The sequence below is a fragment of the Ambystoma mexicanum genome, chromosome 3q (assembly GCF_040938575.1).
Source record: "Ambystoma mexicanum isolate Mex_15411 chromosome 3q, UKY_AmexF1_1, whole genome shotgun sequence".
NCBI classification, from domain to species: domain Eukaryota; kingdom Metazoa; phylum Chordata; class Amphibia; order Caudata; family Ambystomatidae; genus Ambystoma; species Ambystoma mexicanum.
This window is the reverse complement of record NC_090926.1, coordinates 704,862,348-704,882,803: the sequence shown is the minus strand read 5'-3', so window position 1 is coordinate 704,882,803 and position 20,456 is coordinate 704,862,348.

The window sequence follows — 20,456 nt, the reverse complement described above, 5'->3', positions numbered from 1 at the left end:
CCTAGGGAAATGTCCCCTGGCCGGGAAGAAAGAATCCTGCTGCCTGTTTTCCCAGTATTGGGATTAGGGGATCTTCTGCCTCCTTGGTTTCGACCAGCCGCACGACCCCTGGAGAAGCCAGGTCCTGGCAAAAACTCTATTCGGGAACATTTTTCGGATGGAGGCTTGATCCTTCTCCAAGGAGGTGTAGGTATCAACAAACTGTCCCATTTCTTTCCCAAAGGTCTCATCGAAAAGGAGACCTTGCACTGTCTCTCCTGCCTTGTTGCAAGCGAGGTCGCTGAGTTTGGAATCGATTTTCAGCAGCAAACCTCTCCTTCTCTCTGAGGAAATGGCGCAATTGGTGTTTCCCAGTAAGCAGACGGCTCTCTGCACCCAGGCTGCTAAGGCGTCGGGGTCTACTTCTTCCCCCGTATCCTTAGCTCTCTCTGCTAAGTCCATGATATTTGCTAGCGGGCCAGCTAAATCCAGTACTTTTTCTTGGCAGCTTCCATGACCTGTTGATGCCTTTCCAGGGATCTTTACTGGTTTTGGAAACAAATGTTAGCATCTTGGGATCCAGTTCGGGGGTCTCTGCTACTTTCCCCTGAATATCTGGCCTTGGGCACTCTGATCAAAGGCGCTGTCTAACCTCTTTGTCGAGGGCCTTCCTCAACCTTACAGTCATGTACTGTGCAGCTCTGGGGGATGGTTGCCAGTCTGAAGACTTTGGGTTCCGGATGCTGTCTGAATCAAACATGTCCTCCTAGTCCTCATCGAGGTGTTTCTCCTTGCGTGTTCTTTTCCCCCTGCTGGGCTTAGCCCAATCCTCCTCATCTGTCTCTTCCGCGTCGTGTGAGGACAGGTCTCATTCAGCTGGCTCCTCTTCTGAGCCTGGGTCATCTCCTCCACCAATGTCTACCCCTGGAGTGGGGTTGTGAGGCTTGGCACTGCCTGGCACTGCAAGTAGGCTTCTCTGAGCTTTGCAAATGTTTCGGCAACCTCCGGGGCCTTTTCTTTCACCCCATCTGAAGGGCCGTGGGGGTCATCAGAGGATTTCCTCTTTTGGGCCTGAATACTCCCCTTAGACCCTGTTTCAGAGGGTTCGGTGGGCATGCGCTCAGTCCCTATGGTGCCATCTTTGCCTCCAGGGTCTCCAGCCTTTCTAGCAGGGGTCTCACCCCTTGAGACAGAGCATCGACTAGCAAATTCCCCAGCACCTCCTTGAAGCTGGCAGCCAGATCTAGTGACTGCTCCTCTTCACTCCATTCAAATTCCGAAATTTTTGGGGAGGTTTCTGTGTGCCTGTGTACCTGATGCAGATGTATGTTCATGCCCACTACTCTAGTCCTGTGTTTCAAATGAGTGTCATAATGATTATCTCAATGTCTTTATTTCCTTCTTTTTATTATTTTTATTTTTATTTTTTTAATTTTGTTTGGTGTATATGTGGCTGACCCGCACTTAATATTACTTTGAAAGCCTGTGTTAGGCTGTATACTTCAAACTGCCATTGGGTGGGGCTCTGTGTCTCTTGGGAGGCTGGATCGCCTTGGATTGTGTTAACCACACAAGCTTCTCTGCTCCAGTGTGCGCGCTCCACCTGCTAGCTGTTCCGCATGAGCAGCAACTCTCGTGCAGCGGGTGCTGGCAAAGAAGACCAATCGTTAGGTCAATTAACTTGTTAAACTTGATTAACTCCCGTCACCAACACTTTAATATCAGCGTGGGAGTGATCACCATCTGACCCTGCTTCTTCCTCGGTCCGAGTTGCAGTGGAAATGCGACACAGACATCAGGCGCTCTGCGTTCCCGCCCCACATCCACAAAGGTGGGGGCCGGAGTGCTCCAGCGCTTCTTCACCCTCCTCTGAGGGTTCTGTAAACTCCGTGGGCACCTGACAACCCCCTGGGGTGCTGGTCATTTGGCACTGGGCGGGTGCACAGCAGGAGCTGGCAACAAATATATATATTGCCTATGATGATTTGAAAATTAAACTAAAATGATTTTGTGCCCGTAGCTCGGAAAGGGTATATCCCACGCATGTTCCGTTCACAGCGTTAGCTGTGGCGACAGTTATCTATGGTCATACGTACTAATATCTTTTAGTGCTGAACTGCTCTACGCTTTCAAAATCTGCTACTACCAATATAACATTTGAATACTCTAAGTAATCTTACACATTGCACTTATACAGGAAGGTGAAACAATATAGTACCTGCTTGAAGAGCAGTAAAAGAAGAGTAGGAGCTCAGGGACAGGATGTGGTCATAAACTGAGCATGGAGGGATATGAACTACATAGACTGTGGGGATTGTAGTTTTAATAAAGAAAAGTCACTTGGGACATTTTACAGTGTTGTTGAAACTGCTGAGGAGTAATAATAAAAGAAGTTGAAGCATAATGCTCGCCTCCAGTCTTGTCAGAGAATTTAGTCCAAATGCATGCCTAAATCTGTAGCATACTATTAACATCTCCTCTCGCACTATTCCCCACCCCTCTCCCATGCAGTTGCGCGATCTCAAGGTCACCTGGCCTAGTAAGATCGTTGTCTCTGTCTTCCCTCTGCCCCCCCTCTTGCCTCGTTGCGCCTTGACACACTTGTGTATAGGCACGTTATAAATGCCATAATATATTATATCATCAATATTACACTATGCCCCAAAGACGTAGTTTAAACCACACACTGTTATGCAAGGGCTGCTTCTCAACGCCTATATATCATTGATTTGGAAATTCACAAATAAACCTTTACACTTACTGCAATGTTCCTCTCTGGGTTCACCCAGTGAGTCTGTTCCTGTAAATTAAACTTTTGATATGGATGTCATTGTTTCCAAAAGTTTCCATAATTCATATTTTTAGTTGGTGTCAACACATCTTTTTATGTATTGCTTTGTTTATTCTGATTTCAGAAATGCATTCTCACGTTCAGAAAACCTTTGAACATAGGCACGTATAGCCATATTAACTCCATGTATGTGGAATAATAAGAAGGGATGTGCCGGTTCTTTTCATCTACATGCTGGATTTCATGGTATTTTTTTTTATTGCTGATGAATTAAATTGCAAAATATGTGTGGTTCGCATTTACATATTAGCTGTAAAGAGGCGAGCACTCCACAAACCTCCCCATCTGCTACCAGGTGTGTAATGTGCATTTGGATGTGATGGTGCCTTTCGACCTTGGGGCGCGTAGTACCAAGCAGGTCTGCCTTCATCCAGAATCAAATGAAATCATTCGGCTGTTATCACACTGCAGGCTACTTAGTTATAAATCCAGCTCCCTTTGGCTAATGCGGATATGTCTGCATAGTGTGCTTGAAGTATGTGATTTCTAATATGCCTTTAACAATATCGTGAATGGCCAAAGGGTGTGTATCATATCACTTTTGTTTTTGTTTTACCTAAAAAGTGAAAAAAACACCCATGGGAAAAATAATCATGTAGTTTGAGCTTTTAGATTTGCGTAACGGTACAGCAGTGGTTCACCTGCTGTATGGTCCCTGTTAAGCATTCAGCCAAATATGAGTGCATGAGTTCTCGAGACCAAACCCAAGCTCCTACAAAAAAGGAAGGGACACAACCCATTCCTTGTCCCCACCAGCATAATTAAAAAGCATCACCACTGGCCCAAGTCCCCCTCGCACCCTGCTGCTTACTAAACTAGAAAGATCTCGTTGTTATTGACTTCTCTCTTACCTAGAACCAGGACAAAATAAAACAAGCAATGGCAATAACGATAGTGTGGACTTTTGTGTAGGCATAGGAAAGGCACTTCTGACGCTTATTAATTCACGTTTTATTACCGTGCTTAAAGGCAGGGCACATTTGTAATGGCACACTTCTTATAAATGAAATAATGTTAATTTCATATTTTGTATTAAAAAAGGTACTGAGGGAACAGGGGTAAGGAGGGGGTGCAGGGCAAATATGATACATGTTTCTTTTCATCTGCACTAAGCGTATAGCTCAGTGAGTTAAATGTTCAATTGTGATATGTGCCTCCTTGCCCTTTCCATGTTCAAATCTTGGCAGCTCCTAATCCACCCTTCATCCTTCTGAGTTTGATACATTGAATATCTTTGCAATTGGTAGTTATTCCACCATTGTTACATCACTTAGAAAGGGAAAGGTTGAAGCATGAAGCACTATACATAAACATGTGTTATCATGACATATTTTCTCAGCATTAGGGAAACTCTAGACCACAGCAGCATCAAAATTGAGGTTTTTTTTGCATGACCAAAATGATAGGCCATAGAAAGATAAAACTTCAAGTTGATTTTATATAGGAAGCTCTTGAAGTGGAGCATCCAGTCTGCCTGCCATTAATAGACAATCCCTTCTGTCTACCTGTATCCTTGCGAAAAAAGCACATTAGCCACTGAAAAAAAGTCACAAAATATGTGAAAATGAGGAAGGTTCATGACAACGGGAATTGTGGTGTGAATGTCAAACTGCAGCATTCATTAAATGCAATGTGTACACATTTCACCTGGTATCCGCTGATTCCATCGAATACAATGCATCAAATGCAAAAACCTTCAAAAAAAGATTTTTTTTATAGGTAAAGTTTTTTTTTTTTTCAAATGGGTTTTAAGGGGTAAAAAACAGGGGTTGAGGGGGACCCCCATTAAAAAAAAATAAAAAAATGCATTTTTTCGATGCATTTTTTTCGAGGCTTTTGCATTCGATGCTTTTGCATTTAATACTATCACTACACACCATTTCACCTCACTAAAATCTGTAACAAACACAGTTTCTGTTTGCTGCACGTCCACATTGCCAGGCCTCCTGTTGCTCAGTGCAGGGAAGGGTAAAGGGGGTGAGGTCAGGCTTTATGGAAGGTGGGCCCGGGCCCTGTTAAGCGGAAACCTGTGCAGTTCCCTCTGGGACCACTGCAGAAGATTTAGGCCTACAGGTGTTTGGCAGTAAACCCACTTGGTAGCAGTCTGTACCACACAGATTCACTTGGTATCTGTGGCTGAACAGTCAGACTTCCCTCAAGAAGAGTTAGGCAGTATGTGGAGTATACAAAATAGGGCAATTTACACAGTAGAACAAGCAGGCACGGAACAGAGCTTGGGTGTAAAGATATATATTTATTTATTTATAAAAACTCCTCTATGAAAAACACACTGGCACTAATACGGCAAACAACTTCAATTACAATTACTATAAGTATCTCACTCCTCTAACAATATGTCGACAAGTCTAGGTTCATCGGCACCACTTATTTGCAGACAGAGGTGAATGCTTTAACCTAGATGGCACTCTAGTATTCGTTAGAACGGGAGAGAAAAGGCAGGGTATGAAACCAACTCGGTACCAACACTTTTACGAAACAATGCAAGGCAAGTAAGGCAGGATCTACCGTAGATCACAAAGTTCAGAGGCCAGGCCCACTCGGAGAGAGGCAAGGCGCTATGTCCCAAAAGTATCACAGTGGAAATGAAATTCGAGTCTTTGTTGCAAATTGTCACAGAAAGATTGGACCAGTTCAGAACAGAAAGTTAAGAAGGCTTGGAGGCGACCCAATGGAGAGGCAAGGATTAAGACACCTCACGCTAACCGTCACAAGGGAAGCAAGGCGGACACGGTACCTTGTATGTGGAGAGACAGCTGCGGCGGGGGCAGTTGTTCCTGGTGGTGGATGCAGGTCGGGGCTTTGCCAAGAGATGAGATGCTCTCGTCGTCGAAGGAAAGTTGAAGATCGTTGCACCACCAGGGAAGAGACCAGCCACGGAGTGCTCCGTCACAAGGCACCACCTTTTGGTTGTGGTATGGGCTAGTGGCTATCCGGTTTCCGGGGTGCTCAGCACAGGCAATTCGACCACTATGCCCTGGAAGTGAAGAAAAAGCAAAGGGGACTGGTTGTGCCCACCAGTCAGGGGAAGAAGACTCTCCGGCGGCGAGATCTCCTTTGTCGTTGGGAAGCGGTGAGTCGGTTCAGCAGGGATCCACCGGAGGTGTCGTTGTTGCAGGTCAGCTCAGCTTTACCCTCGTCGGATTCTTAGGTCCTGTGGCGACTTCTGAAGATCCAGTCCCAAAAGCCCTGCTTTTATGCAGGAAACCCCCATTCATTCAGCCTAGCTGTCAATCAAAATACGCTAAGTGGTGAGCGGGGTGGCTCACCACTTGGGCCAATCACACCAGAGTGCGACTTGAGTTGGCAAGGCAACTCAGTCCAGGGTGCCTAAACCCCCTCCCACACTCCCTGTGGTACCCAGACAGAATGGCACCACTTTGGAGGGCCCGCCAAAAGTGGAACAAAGGGCTCAACCTTTGGTTCAGAGTTACAGAGACGAACACAGATGCCATTTTAAAAACCGAGTTCTGGCAGAAAATACCAACCAATAGATTTATTTAAGACAAATAAACCGGTGGTATGTTAGAGACTAACAGGAAAAAGTATTAGCCTCCAACAATGGGAAGAATCCCATAGAATTATATTCGGGGTCCAATATAACAAGTAGTTTCCACTGCCACCAGCCAAAACTCGACGAGGGGGGACGGGACAGTGCCCCCTCGAATAACAGACCCAGGGGCAATCGAATTACCCCTACTAGTGCGTCCACAATAGGATGGTTTGTACTAGTTCTGTTAGTAAATTTAGGTCTAGTAAAGCCAATGGTGACTTTACATGCCCTGGGAGACAGTAGTCAGTCCCAGGGTATGAAGTCTATGGTGGGGATCCTCTAGGACGCCCCAGTGTTTCGGCACGGAGTGTGTGGTGTAACCCACATAGTAAAACATATGAGACCCTATGGAGTAAAAGACCCCATAGCCCATAGAACACATTGACATTCAAAGGAATTAACCACATTCATGTCCAAGAGGGGGAGAAAAAGAGTCTCACTCTTGGCAGGATGCAAAAAAACAAACTCCAGAAATCCAGCAAAGCTGCTGGGGGACTCACTAGGTTAGGAAATTCAGCCTAAACAGAGAATTCTCCCTAACACTCACCCCCCCCCCCCCCAGACTAAGGGACAGGAGGATTTAATCCACTCCTGGATGAATCTCAGACCTCTAGTTGATGACATACATCCTAGAGAGACCATCAGCATTTTGGTGGTGACACCCTGACCTGTGCTCAATGGTGAAATCAAACCCTTGCAGGCAGATCGACCATCTCAGTAGTTTTGGGTTTTCCCCTTTCATCTGCATTAACCATCTCAAGGGTTGGTGGTCAGTCTGAATGACAAAAGTAGAACCATACAAGTATGGCCTAAACTTCTTCAGAGCCCACACGATAGCAAAGCACTCTCTTTCGATTGTTGCCCACCTTGTTTCAGGATCCTTCAGCTTGCAGCTGATGAAGCAAATGGGGTGCTCCCTACCTTTCCCATCCAGTTGACTGAGTACGGCACCTATTCCTACATTTGAAGCATCTGTCTGCACAATGAAAGTTTGGCGGTAATCAGGAGCTCTGAGTACTGGGGCTTGGCAAAGAGCCTTTTTCAGGTTTTCAAAAGCCTGAGTGCACTCCTTGTTCCATCTAACCTTTTCATTAAATTTGGGCGAGGAGATGACATTCAGTGGAGAAGCTATGGTCCCATAGTTCTCAATGAAATTCCTGTAATACCCAGTGAGGCCTAAGAAGGCTCTCACCTGGGTCTGAATAGTAGGTGTTGTCCAATTTTGCACAGCTTCAATCTTACTGAGCAAAGGACGTATTTCTCCTCCTCCTACCTCATGTCCGAGATAGACTACCTTACTCTGTCCAATTTGGCATTTACTCACCTTTATGGTCAGATTGGCTCGTCCAAGAGCCTGCAAAACATCTCGTAGGTGGGTTACATGTTCTTCCCAGGAATTGCTGAACACTGCTATGTCATCCAAGTATGCCATGCAGAAGTCCTCCATCCCATTCAGAACCTGGTTTACTATCCTTTGAAATGTAGCAGGTGCATTTTTCAATCCGAAAGGCATTACCTTAAACTGGTATAAACCGACGGGAGTAGAAAATGCAGTTTTCTCCTTGGCATGGTCTGTCAGGGCTATTTGCCAATAGCCTGACGTCAAGTCAACTGTGCTGAGGAACTTTGCGGCGCCAAGTTTATCCACCAACTCATCTGTTCTTGGCAAAGGGTGGGCATCATTCTTGGTGACTGCGTTAAGAGCTCTATAATCCACGCAGAATCTAAGTTCTTTAGATCCGGCCTTTGGTACTAACACAACTGGGCTAGACCATGGACTAGTAGAGGGCTCTATTACCCCGAGATCAAGCATCTTGCTGACCTCACCTTTGATGTGGGTTCGGACGTTTTCTGACATTCGGTATCCTCTGCTTTTGACTGGCAGACAGTCACCAGTGAGTATGTCATGCTGGCCCCAAGGGGTCAAGCATGGTGAAAGTGAGAACAGAGAGGCAAACTGATTCAACATAGATTTGGATTCTTCTTGTTGCTCAGGTGTCAGATTTGAAGAGCTATTTACTCCTTCAATTTTTTCGTCTAAAGGTAAGCCTCTGAGGAGATCTGGAAGAGCTTCACTCTCTTCTTCTTCCACGGATGATGCTGGAAGCAACGCTCCTACATCAGGTCTCGAGGCATACGCTTTGAGTCGGTTGGTGTGGAAGATTATCGGAGCCTCCTTGGGATTGCCCAAGTCCACCAGATAGTTGACTTCTCTGAGTTTACCCACAACTCTGAAAGGTCCCATCCATTTGTCTTGCAAGGCCCTCTGCCTTGTTGGGATCATAACAAGAACTAGCTGGTCTTGAGTGAACTCAACCATGTTAGCCTTTTGATCATGCCAGTGCTTGACCAATGCTTGTCCAGCTTTCAAGTTATCACTTGCTTCTGTCATCATGTGCGACATTCTCCTCCGGAGACCTATCACGTAGTCAGTCACTCTGACTGGGTTGGGGGAAGGAGCACTCTCCAACCCCTCCTTAATCAGGGCCAATGGACCTCTGACGGGATGACCATAGAGAAGCTCAAAGGGAGAATAACCTACTCCCTCCTGAGGGACTTCTCTATAAGCAAAGAAAAGGCATGGCAGTAGAAGGTCCCACTTTCGTTTAAGGGGTTCTTCTAAAGCACCTATCATGCTCTTCATGGTTCGGTTGAACCTTTCTACCAATCCATTGGTTTGTGGGTGGTAAGCTGTTGAGAACTTGTAAGTAACTCCACAGGTTTTCCACATGGCTTTCATGTAGTGGGACATAAAGTTTGACCCCCTGTCAGAGATTACTTCCTTAGGAAACCCGATCCTGGTAAAAATACCAAGGAGGGCCTTAGCCACAGCCGGAGCTGTAACAGTCCTCATAGGAATTGCCTCAGGATACCTAGTAGCATGGTCTACTACAACAAGTATAAACCTGTTGCCTGAGGAAGTTGGAGGATCAAGGGGACCAACAATGTTAATCCCTACTCTCTCAAATGGGACTCCCACAACTGGGAGAGGCACTAAAGGTGCCACATTCATGGCGCCAACCTTACCAGAGGTCTGGCAGGTGTGGCAGCTCCTGCAGTGCTTCTCTACTTCGGCCCCCATCTTCGGCCAATAAAAGTAGAGAGAGAGCCTTTCCTTAGTCTTCTTGAAACTCAAGTGACCAGCCAAATGAATCTCGTGGGCTAACTGCAAGAACTGTGGTCTGTTCTCGTGGGGTACTACAAGTCGTTTGTAGTCTCCAGGTGCAGACTCGGTCGGTTCACTGTAGAAGAGGCCATCTTCCCAGTGCAACCTGTATTTCCCAGGCTCTTGCCCTTCAGCCTGAGCTTCTGCCTGGTGGCGAAGACCTTCCAGAGTTGGACATTCTCTCTGTCCCTTACTGAAGTCTGCCCTGCTGGGTCCACCTTCTGCCAGTAAAGACTGCAGCTCAGGATGGTCAACAGGATCCAGATCTCCAATGAGTTCCTGGTCTTCCATTAGCTCTTCTTCAGAGTCTAATTCTACCACACAGGGTTGTACCTCCCTATCAGCCTCAGCTGGAAGGGGAGTTACGGGTGTAACTTTGGACAACCGCGGGGAAGTCCTTGTTGGCTGCACTGAAATGCTGGCTGCTGGTTTCGGTATAGAAGTCTTAGGTTTCCCTTTCGCTTCTGATTTCTTTGAGACAGCAGCTGACAATTCCAGTGGAGCAGGAGTGATATCTTTCTTCATCATCTCCTGGAGAGTACCTCTCATGGTTCTCTCCCTTGCAGGTCTGGTTAGCTCCTGTAACCGTTTACTAGGAGGTCTGGGGGTGTGCGACACAACTCAGAGAGTTTTCAAATCGTTACCCAACAGAACACGTCCTGGTACCTCACTCTGTATGCTGACAGGTATCTTCACAGTCATGTCGTTACACTGGATGAGAACTGATAATTGGGGAAGCATCTGCACAGGCCCTCCAGCTAACTTGGTGAGGCGTTTGGGTGCCTTAGCAACATCCTCAGCCTGAAAAAAAGATTTATCCACCACAGTTATGCTGGCCCCAGTGTCCCTAATGGCAGGAGTCTCCTGACCATTCACCTGGACACTGTCCTTATAATACTCTTTAGTATTATCGGGGATGGAGTTATAGACATCTAAATTCTATTGTTCCCACAAACCCAGAGACACTAAAGAAACACTGGCCGAGACTCCAATGGGTTCATCAGCCAGCAGTAGAAAGTTTCCACTTGCCATTTGGACTTCCTCCTCTGGAGCGAAGGCTAAGGAGACAAGCTGGACCCCTGAAGGTTTACCCTTACATCTGGGATCTCCTTTCACATGGTCAGTCGAGCCACAAACAAAGCATTTTACGAATGCTTTCTGGAATGGTAGCTTGTTCTGGCCTCCTTCTGGTTTGGCACCAGAAGGTACACTATTCTGCTGTGATTTTCCTTGTGGCTTACCCTTCTGGTTTTGTTTGGGGCCCTCTTTGGAATTTGGGTTATTAGAATTCTCTTTTGAGTCTTTTTTAGGCTGTTTTCCCTCATCCTTTTTCTGAGTTGCCCCAGAATCCTTATGAGTAGCCCTGTTGGCAAGCCACAAGTCAGCAGCCTTAGCTAGCTTCCTGGAATCCAATTCCTTCAAATCAGCCAAGTGCTGTCTGAGCTCAGGAGAACAGGCATCATAAATAGACTCCAACATAAAAAGATTCTTCATACCTCATAAGTGTTCACCTTGTAACCCTTAATCCATCCCTCTACGTTTTTCAACCCTTCACTCATCCAGGTAGCCCAAGGGGTACCATCATGCTTTTTGAGGGTTCTAAACCTCTTAAGATACTGGGAAGGGGTCTTCCCAAATCTAGCTATCAAAGCTAGTTTCACACTTTCGTAATCCTTCTTATCCACCTCCCCCAACTCCATTACCACATCAGTCGCAACAGGGGGAAGCCTAGAGAACAACCAGGGAAGCAACTCATTCCCTGTGATGTCCTGGAGCCCATGATTATACTCAAACAGTTTTAACCAATCCAACACATTCAATCTCGGTTCATACATACCCACTAATTCCTTAGGCATCCGGGGTCTTTTGGGACTGGAACTTCTAGAGGAACCAGAGGAGAGAGAAGCATTTTCCACAGATAACTTTTTCATTTCTAACTCATGATTAAGTTCTATTTCTCTGAGCCTTAATTCAGCTTGCTTCTGCTCAGTCTGGGCATTCATCCGACTGAACTCTAGCTCTTGGTTTCTTTCAGATTGGGCTAAAAAACGCTTGTATTCTAATTTGAGCTTCATTTTCTCAAGTTCAAAATAAGCAGGATTACATGTGGGACCTGGTATGGGCCCCGTAGGTACAGTGGGTAAGGCAGACAGAGGCTCAGAGTGGCTAACTTCATTAGGTCCACTTTCCTCTTCTGTCTCATTATCAAGACTTTGATTCAGATCAATACCATCACTGTTTTCTACATCCGCTGGAGAAGTTGGTTCCTCTGAACCAGTACCCAGACTTTGGTTTTCCAGCAGTCTCGCTATCAGTTCTACTTTCTTGCCTCTTACAGAAAGATTCTCTTGTCTACAGAGAGATCTCAAACTCTCAGTATTTTCGCCTGACAAGGACTCTTGGCTGTAAACTTCCATAGTAGATATGTTTTTTGAAAGTTGCTTTTTAGTGCTAAGCTTTGTAGTTAGTTATCCTACAGTGTTGAAAAGCACTCTAAACTGTATACTCAATACAAATCCCACCGCTGTACACCAGTGTTAAGCGGAAACCTGTGCAGTTCCCTCTGGGACCACTGCAGAAGATTTAGGCCTACAGGTGTTTGGCAGTAAACCCACTTGGTAGCAGTCTGTACCACAAAGATTCACTTGGTAGCTGTGGCTGAGCAGTCAGACTTCCCTCAAGAAGAGTTAGGCAGTATGTGGAGTATACAAAATAGGGCAATTTGCACAGTAGAACAAGCAGACATGGAACAGAACTTGGGTGTAAAGATATATATTTATTTATTTATAAAAACACATCTATGAAAAACACACTGGCACTAATACGGCAAACAACTTCAATTACAATTACTATAAGTATCTCACTCCTCTAACAATATGTCGACAAGTCTAGGTTCATCGGCACCACTTATTTGCAGACAGAGGTGAATGCTTTAACCTAGATGGCACTCTAGTATTCGTTAGAACGGGAGAGAAAAGGCAGGGTATGAAACCAACTCGGTACCAACAGTTTTACGAAACAATGCAAGGCAAGTAAGGCAGGATCTACCATAGATCACAAAGTTCAGAGGCCAAGCCCACTTGGAGAGAGGCAAGGCGCTATGTCCCAAAAGTATCACAGTGGAAATGCAATTCGAGTCTTTGTTGCAAATTGTCACAGAAAGATTGGACCAGTTCAGAACAGAAAGTTAAGAAGGCTTGGAGGCGACCCAATGGAGAGGCAAGGATTAAGACACCTCACGCTAACCGTCACAAGGGAAGCCAGGCGGACACCGTACCTTGTATGTGGAGAAACAGCTCCGGCGGGGGCAGTTGTTCCTGGTGGTGGATGCAGGTCGGGGCTTTGCCAAGAGATGAGATGCTCTCGTCGTCGAAGGAAAGTTGAAGATCGTTGCATCACCAGGGAAGAGACCAGCCGCGGAGTGCTCCGTCACAAGGCACCACCTTTTGGTCGCGGTACGTGCTAGTGGCTATCCGGTTGCCGGGGTGCTCAGCACGGGCAATTCGACCACTACGCCCTGGAAGCGAAGAAAAAGCAAAGGGGACTGGTTGTGCCCACCAGTCAGGGGAAGAAGACTCTCCGGCGCGGAGATCTCCTCTGTCGTTGGGAAGTGGTGAGTCGGTTCAGCAGGGCTCCACCGGAGGTGTCGTCGTTGCAGGTCGGCTCAGCTTTACCCTCGTCGGATTCTTAGGTCCTGTGGCAACTTCTGAAGATCCAGTCCCAAAAGCCCTGTTTTTATGCAGAAAACCCCCATTCATTCAGCCAAGCTGTCAATCAAAACACGCTAAGTGGTGAGCGGGGTGGCTCACCACTTGGGCCAATCACACCAGAGTGTGACTTGAGTTGGCAAGGCAACTCAGTCCAGGGTGCTTAAACCCCCTCCCACACCCCAGACAGAATGGCACCACTTTGGAGGGCTTCTGTGTAGAAGCCCGCCAAAAGTGGAACAAAGGGCTCAACCTTTGGTTCGGAGTTACAGAGACGAACACAGACGCCATTTAAAAACCGAGTTCTTGCAGAACATACCAACCGATAGATTTATTTAAGACAAATAAACCGGTGGTATGTTAGAGACTAACAGGAAAAAGTATTAGCCTCCAACAATGGGAAGAATCCCATAGAATTATATTCGGGGTCGAATATAACAAGTAGTTTCCACTGCCACCAGCCAAAACTCGACGAGGGGGGACGGGACAGTGCCCCCTCGAATAACAGACCCAGGGGCAATCGAATTACCCCTACTAGTACGGCCATAATAGGATGGTTTGTACTAGTTCTGTTAGTAAATTTAGGTCTAGTAAAGCCAATGGTAACTTTACATGCCCTGGGAGACAGTAGCCAGTCCCAGGGTATGGAGTCTATGGTAGGGATCCTCTAGGACGCCCCAGTGTTTCGGCACGGAGGGTGTGGTGTAACACACATAGTAAAACATATGAGACCCTATGGAGTAAAAGACCCCATAGCCCATAGAACACATTGACATTCAAAGGAATTAACCACATTCATGTCCAAGAGTGGGTGAAAAAGAGTCTCACTCTTGGCAGGATGGAAAAAAACAAACTCCAGAAATCCAGCAAAGCTGCTGGGGGACTCACTAGGTTAGGAAATTCAGCCTAAACAGAGAATTCTCCCTAACAGGCCCTTCCTAGAGAATCCACTGCACCAGCAACAGCCACTACTGTACTCCAAAAACTAGAAATACTTTCAGAAAATAGTTATGCATAGTTACCAAGCAACCAGCCTGGGGAGGTTACTCACATGGTGATAATGGGGCATGACTCTGAACCAGATGAAGCCTTGGGATTCTCGGTCAGTACATCATAACTTGCCAGACTCAGGAAATCAGAGTCCAAAGATTATAAAATAGGATAATAAGGTTATTAAGAATTGGGCCTGGCATCAGGACCTTTCAGGCTAATCAGTTAGAAAGGGACTCTAATCTTTGTAGGGTCCCCCATCGAATTTGAAAAGAAAGTTTAATAGTTTTTCTCATGCAGACATTTGGGGGTTAGAGCAGAAGCCAGTAAACTTGTATGGTGATAATCTGTAGTTTTAACATCTTCTCTATTGTTACGTCTATTGTTTGCCTCAGGATGAGGCCACAGGGTGGAGCGGAAGGTATGCACATATGCCCTAAAGAAACATTTGTCCTCACAAATTGAAGGCTGGTGCACTTTATTTGTGCACTGTTGGCTAAAGACAGAACTTTCCAAAAACTGTTCAATGATCACAGATATGTTTCACCCTTCGTTTAGCTCTTTAGAGTGGGGTATATAACATGCTGGGAACTTAATACAGTTCAAGAGGAATGTTATGATTATCTCTGCCATTTAATGTGGTTGGTTGTCCCTATAGGGGGAAGATGTGTTATGATTAGCTCTGCCTGCAAGAGAGTGGAATGTTGAGATGGAAGGCAGAGCGCAGAATGTTTACCCATGAGTGAGTGTTCCAGGGTGGTCAGTAGAAAGATGTAAGCCCTGAGAGAGGATGCCGGTGGGTGTCCTATTTTCCCCATGATTTATCTGACATAAGAACTGTAACTAATAAGCCCAAACTAAGTAAAGAACTTACAGTTAACAAGAAGTTGTCAGAGTCATTTGTAACCGGACCCAGAACTTAACAAGGAACTCATCAGAATATCCAACCTTAAAGCTAAAACAAGGAAACACACATTGAAAATGTATTCTCCTATTATATTCTATGCACCCCACAGCTGCTCCCCTAACAGAAGTCATTTACCTAGGTTGCACTGAATTCACTCTTCGCATTGCTTACGATACATGGATTTTGTGATCAGGAAGGTGCTCCTGGGATTTAAAAAAAAAAAAAAACACCAACTGAAACAGCTTGTGTCGCAAAAATGTGTTTACCATTTTCAACTGCCCTTTTACATTTTAAATCCTATACCAGATCAGTGCCTTTTTATTATGAATATATACCGGCAGGTTTGCAGAGCTGTAGCCATCGTTCTTTTCAGATGCCCCACTCCTCCCCCTGCACAACGTGTAAGAATGGCCCAAAGAATTGTTGTGGGGACAATGGAGGCTGAACTTCCCTGTGCAAGTTCCATTCCATGCAGCCAATGCTTGTACTGCTCTGGTTACTTTGGGCTTTTTAACAGGACTCCAGAGAAGGACAGCTTATCAATCGAGGGGCTATAATACCAGCAGCGCTTCCAACTCCAATCAAGTCATTGGGCCTCATTACGACCCAGGCGGTAAGGGGTTTACGGCAGCGTAAACAGCGCCGACCCTTACCGCCTAAGTACGAGGTCCCTTAGCGCCATGGAGCTTTTAACACCTGCTTTTAGCAGGTGTTAAAATCCATGGCGCTAAGGGACCATGGAGTTAATTACGCCACCGTAATTTACGGTGGCGTAATTAACGCCTTCCCCACTCCCATTATGCCCTATGGGGCAAAAATGGGAATGTGGAAGGGTAAATGGGGATTGGGGACTTACCGCCCCGCCGACCTCGGAATGGGGCGGTAAGTCCGCCTACCACCATGGCGTAAACGTAGTTTACGCCATGGTGGTAAAGTCACGGCCCAGGCGGTAACTTACCGCCTGGGTCGTAATGAGGCCCATTAACTCTCAAAGACTGCTTTGAACAATTCCTGGCAGGCACTTCGAGTGCAAAAACTGATGGTAAGGATTGATTGAAGTGAGCTCAAAAAGTTCCCATTCGGAGGGGTTTTGAATGGGGAGTGGAAGGAATGAGTGGGAATGGCCATAGGGATTAGCATGACCATGGGCAAACAATGGGTGGGCCTAAACCAAACAACATCTATAGACTGCGTGTCCTTCCTCATAAGTCATTATTCTATGTCCCCCTCTCATATGCCGGTCCTCCTTATCTGTACTCTATTGCAATAGTTTAGGCTTATGGGTGTCGGGAGGGATACCTAATAGCCCATACTAATGAAGTACTGCTCATCCAAACCTCTTTACTTCCCATCTCCATTCCCTCCCCAATCTGATTCTGTATTCTACCACCATCCCATAGAGGTTGGTGGTAAAATAGAGAAAAGAACACCACAAAGGAAAAAAAGCTCAACTCCAAGTTTTACCCTTTCAGTCAGACTTCTACTGTTTTACCAAAACTTGCCAGAAAAGGGGAACAATTCCCTTGAAGTCATGAATTCTTCTGTAAAGATCCAGTCACACAAACAATGCACCCTTGCTTCTGCTATCTGCAGCAGATGATGTCATGAACACACATTCAACAAATGTTGGCTTGGGCTGAATCAGCTAACAAAACCAAAAGGGTGCATTTGATCATTTTGTGTTCTATGTGCATGCTCAAAAATCGCCAGATCCTTCCTCATCCATTCAATGTTCATAGATACCACCAGCTCATTATGTAAATGTTTTATTTATGGCCCTTATGACCTGATCAATTTGAAGGCCTGTATGCTGACTATACTTCCCACCTCTGGATACTCCAACAGTGGCACCAAATGGGATGTCCCACCTTTGCTCTTCCAACAACGTGAAGGTGATCATCAGATTTTTTCTCCAGAATGTAACAACTATTGCCAAGGGCAACCACAGACACATTGTGGCATTTTACCGCACGCCCCCTTTCATCTTTACAAGTCTCTTCTCTACTGCTCTTGTTGTAAAGTGCCTCGACCAATCTGCAGCCCAGCCTGGTGCCAGTGTTGCCTTCATGCAATAATATTAGGTCAGCTCTGTCCTACCCCCTTCTTTTTTTTTCTTTTTTTTATTTAATTAAAGTGTTTTTTGGTTAATTAAAACCTTATACACTACAAAATATTATATCAACCAAACACAATTACATATTACACATAAGAAAAGCATACATCACATTACTCGCTTCCAAATATAAAAGGCTGCCCCAATAAAAACCTTAATCTCTCCATCATAAATAACTGACCAAAATTGGTCAGATTCAATCCTTCGCATATCCTCTACAAAATTTGCATACCCTTTAAAATAACATTCCCTTAATTTGGTGCATGAAGTTAAAATATGTCTTGCTGTCTCCACCTCTATATTACAGTGCCTACACAATCTTTCTGCACGGGGAGTTTTTGTTCTTGCCCCGATAATATCATTACACGGGAGAATGTTCAAACGTAGTTGCAAGATAAATCTTCTCAAAGCTCTGCTTCCCGTGTTTAGCAGATATTGTCTTGGGGTGGCAGGTTTGAGGCCTTGGAGAGCATAAACAGAGTATCTGGACTTATTATAAAGATAAGATTGATTTTCACACAGATCCCAAATAAAGGCTTTATCTTTAAGACTTTTCTTAATACACATTCTGTTATCTTTTCCCATGAATTCATTATAGCCAAGGGCTTCTAGAAAAGATAATACTATTTTTTGAAGATTTAGCATATAGGAATTCTTAAATCTGCCTTCACTTTTATTTTGTCTTATAAGGTTAAGCAGGCTTCCTTCATCCCCGTCCCCTGAGATTATTCTAAGATAGAGTTTACAACATTCGATTTTCCACAAAGTCAAGAGGGATATGAGCCCCAGTTTGCACCTTATAGCCTGTATTGGTACTGAATTGGGGAGTCCTAGGGCTGGTCTCCAGATCTTCCCTTCAAGTAAGTGTAGTTTACTCAGATATTTACTTTCTACTGTTTCCAGCGCATACAGAATACCAGGTATAATGCAGATTTTGTATATCTCAAGTAAACCTTCGATTGAGTGGCCGCCTTTACTGGTCATATATTTCCTTATGACTTTCCATTTCTTTAGTATTTTTAGATTAACCGCCTCCTGGAAAAAAATTATGCAGGGTTTGCTCAGAATAGGCATCCCCAAATATGGATAGGCCTCAACAACCTCCAATTTAATAGAGTTTATCTGCCATCTTGAGGAAAGTTTTTTCTTTTCTAACTTTGTAGCTCCGAATACCATTACCTTAGTCTTATTTATATTAATACTAAGGTTATTCGCTTCAGAGTAAGCTAGTAGGCCATTCAACATTCTTTGCAGCCCTATCGGGGTTTTATCCAAGAGGACGGTGTCATCTGCATACATAAGGCCACATATGGGTTTCCCCGCCACTATTGGTGGGAAGTTATTTATGATGGTAAAGCTTTCCCACATATCTGAAACATACAAGTTATACAATATAGGCGATGTAGCACATACCTGCTTCAGTCCAGTATTAGTAGCGATCTCAGGTGATAACATCCATCCTTTGCCCAGACATATGGAGACTGTAGTTTTCCTATACATTTCTTCCAAAAAATGCAAAATTTTGGGGCAGATCATTTTCTCTCTTAATTTCTTCCACAAAAGTCCCCTATTAACACTGTCAAAGGCTTTCGAATAATCAACGAAACACACATATAGTTTTTCCCCCTTATCCTTAGCCCCTGCTATAATGTGTTTCAAAATTATTATATTATCGAGGGTGCTATATCCTTTGCGGAAGCCAGTTTGGAGAGCAGACAGAAGACCCCTTTCCTCTATCCAGTTATTTAAGCTGTCAACTAACAGTGAGCAGAAGATCTTACAGCTACTGTCTGCCATGGCCAGCAATATATAATTATCGGGCAATTTTCTGTCCCCTTTTTTAAAAATAGGGACTACTATAGCTTTCCTCCAGCTATCCGGTATGCGGCCTGTCTCCCATATACCAGTAAATAGCTGGAGCAGAGTCACTGCCCATTTCATGGGATTTTGTTTTATGACAGCATTAGCTAACCCGTCTGGGCCGGGGGCACGTGATGCTTTCATTTTAGAGATTACTTTAATAATGTCCAGAATACCAAAGGGAAATGTATTATAGCTGTATGGATTTATACCAGTAGGGATAGCAGACATATCACTAATCTTGAAGTAGAGATCAGTAATATACTGCTTCCAAGCCTCCTGGCTCACATTAGAATGTTCCCTACAATCTTCCTCCATCAAGAATTGTCGATGTAAGTACCAACATTTTTTTGAGTGATGGGTTTTACATATCTTATATAAACACCTCCAATTAGCATTATTAGTACTATACTTATAATCCTTTAGCCAGTTTTTATATTGTGTCTTTATATTACTGATTCCCTTACTTCTCTCTTCGTCATCTAAGTCACATGTCTGCTTTAGTTTACGAATCTCACCCATCATTTCTTTTTTCCTGTCATAAATCACTTGATCAAATTTGTGGGAATGATTTTTTCCCTTTTTATTTTTCACAATAAGGTTGCTGTTTGTCCTCCGTATTATTCCCAACAAATTTGTTATCAAATTGAGGCCGTTACGCACAATATCCTGGCCATCAATGATCAGGCGATCAAACAGCTCATTAAAGATAATTAAATTTTTATCCGACCAAGTGATCCTGTTTCCACCTGCAGAAAATTGAATATCCATCACATTGCCCACATCCCAACTTTGCTTTTTCGGGCCATTAAAAAATTTACCCCTGATGGGTGTATGGTCACTAACCCCCAACTAGACATAAGGTTCATCCACCGGCATCCCTGCACAAACTGGGTATTAAGCCCATCAACCAGGTTGCCCTCCTGTGTTTCCAATGATGCGGTAATGACCGTTTCGTCCCACAATACTTTGCACCTATTCATATCCCTTACAGCAGAGTCACAGTGGGCGTTAAAATCGCCCACTATACAAATTTCGGACTGAGGTGAATCCAGGGTCCAGCTTTCAATAGTATGGTTTAGAAACTCCCCAATCTCATGAACATTATCCCCCCCTGGTTGAGAGTAGATGTTAATGAGAAGGAGGTTCCCTGATAGCCTTCCCCTATCTATGATTGCACACATAACATTAGGTAGGTTCCCGTGCTTCTCATAAGGTTTAAATGAAAGATGGTTTTTTACCCCAATACATAGCCCTCCATACGGCCGGCCCTTTTCAGCTTTGGAAGCAGCTTTACTCCAGATATTATATC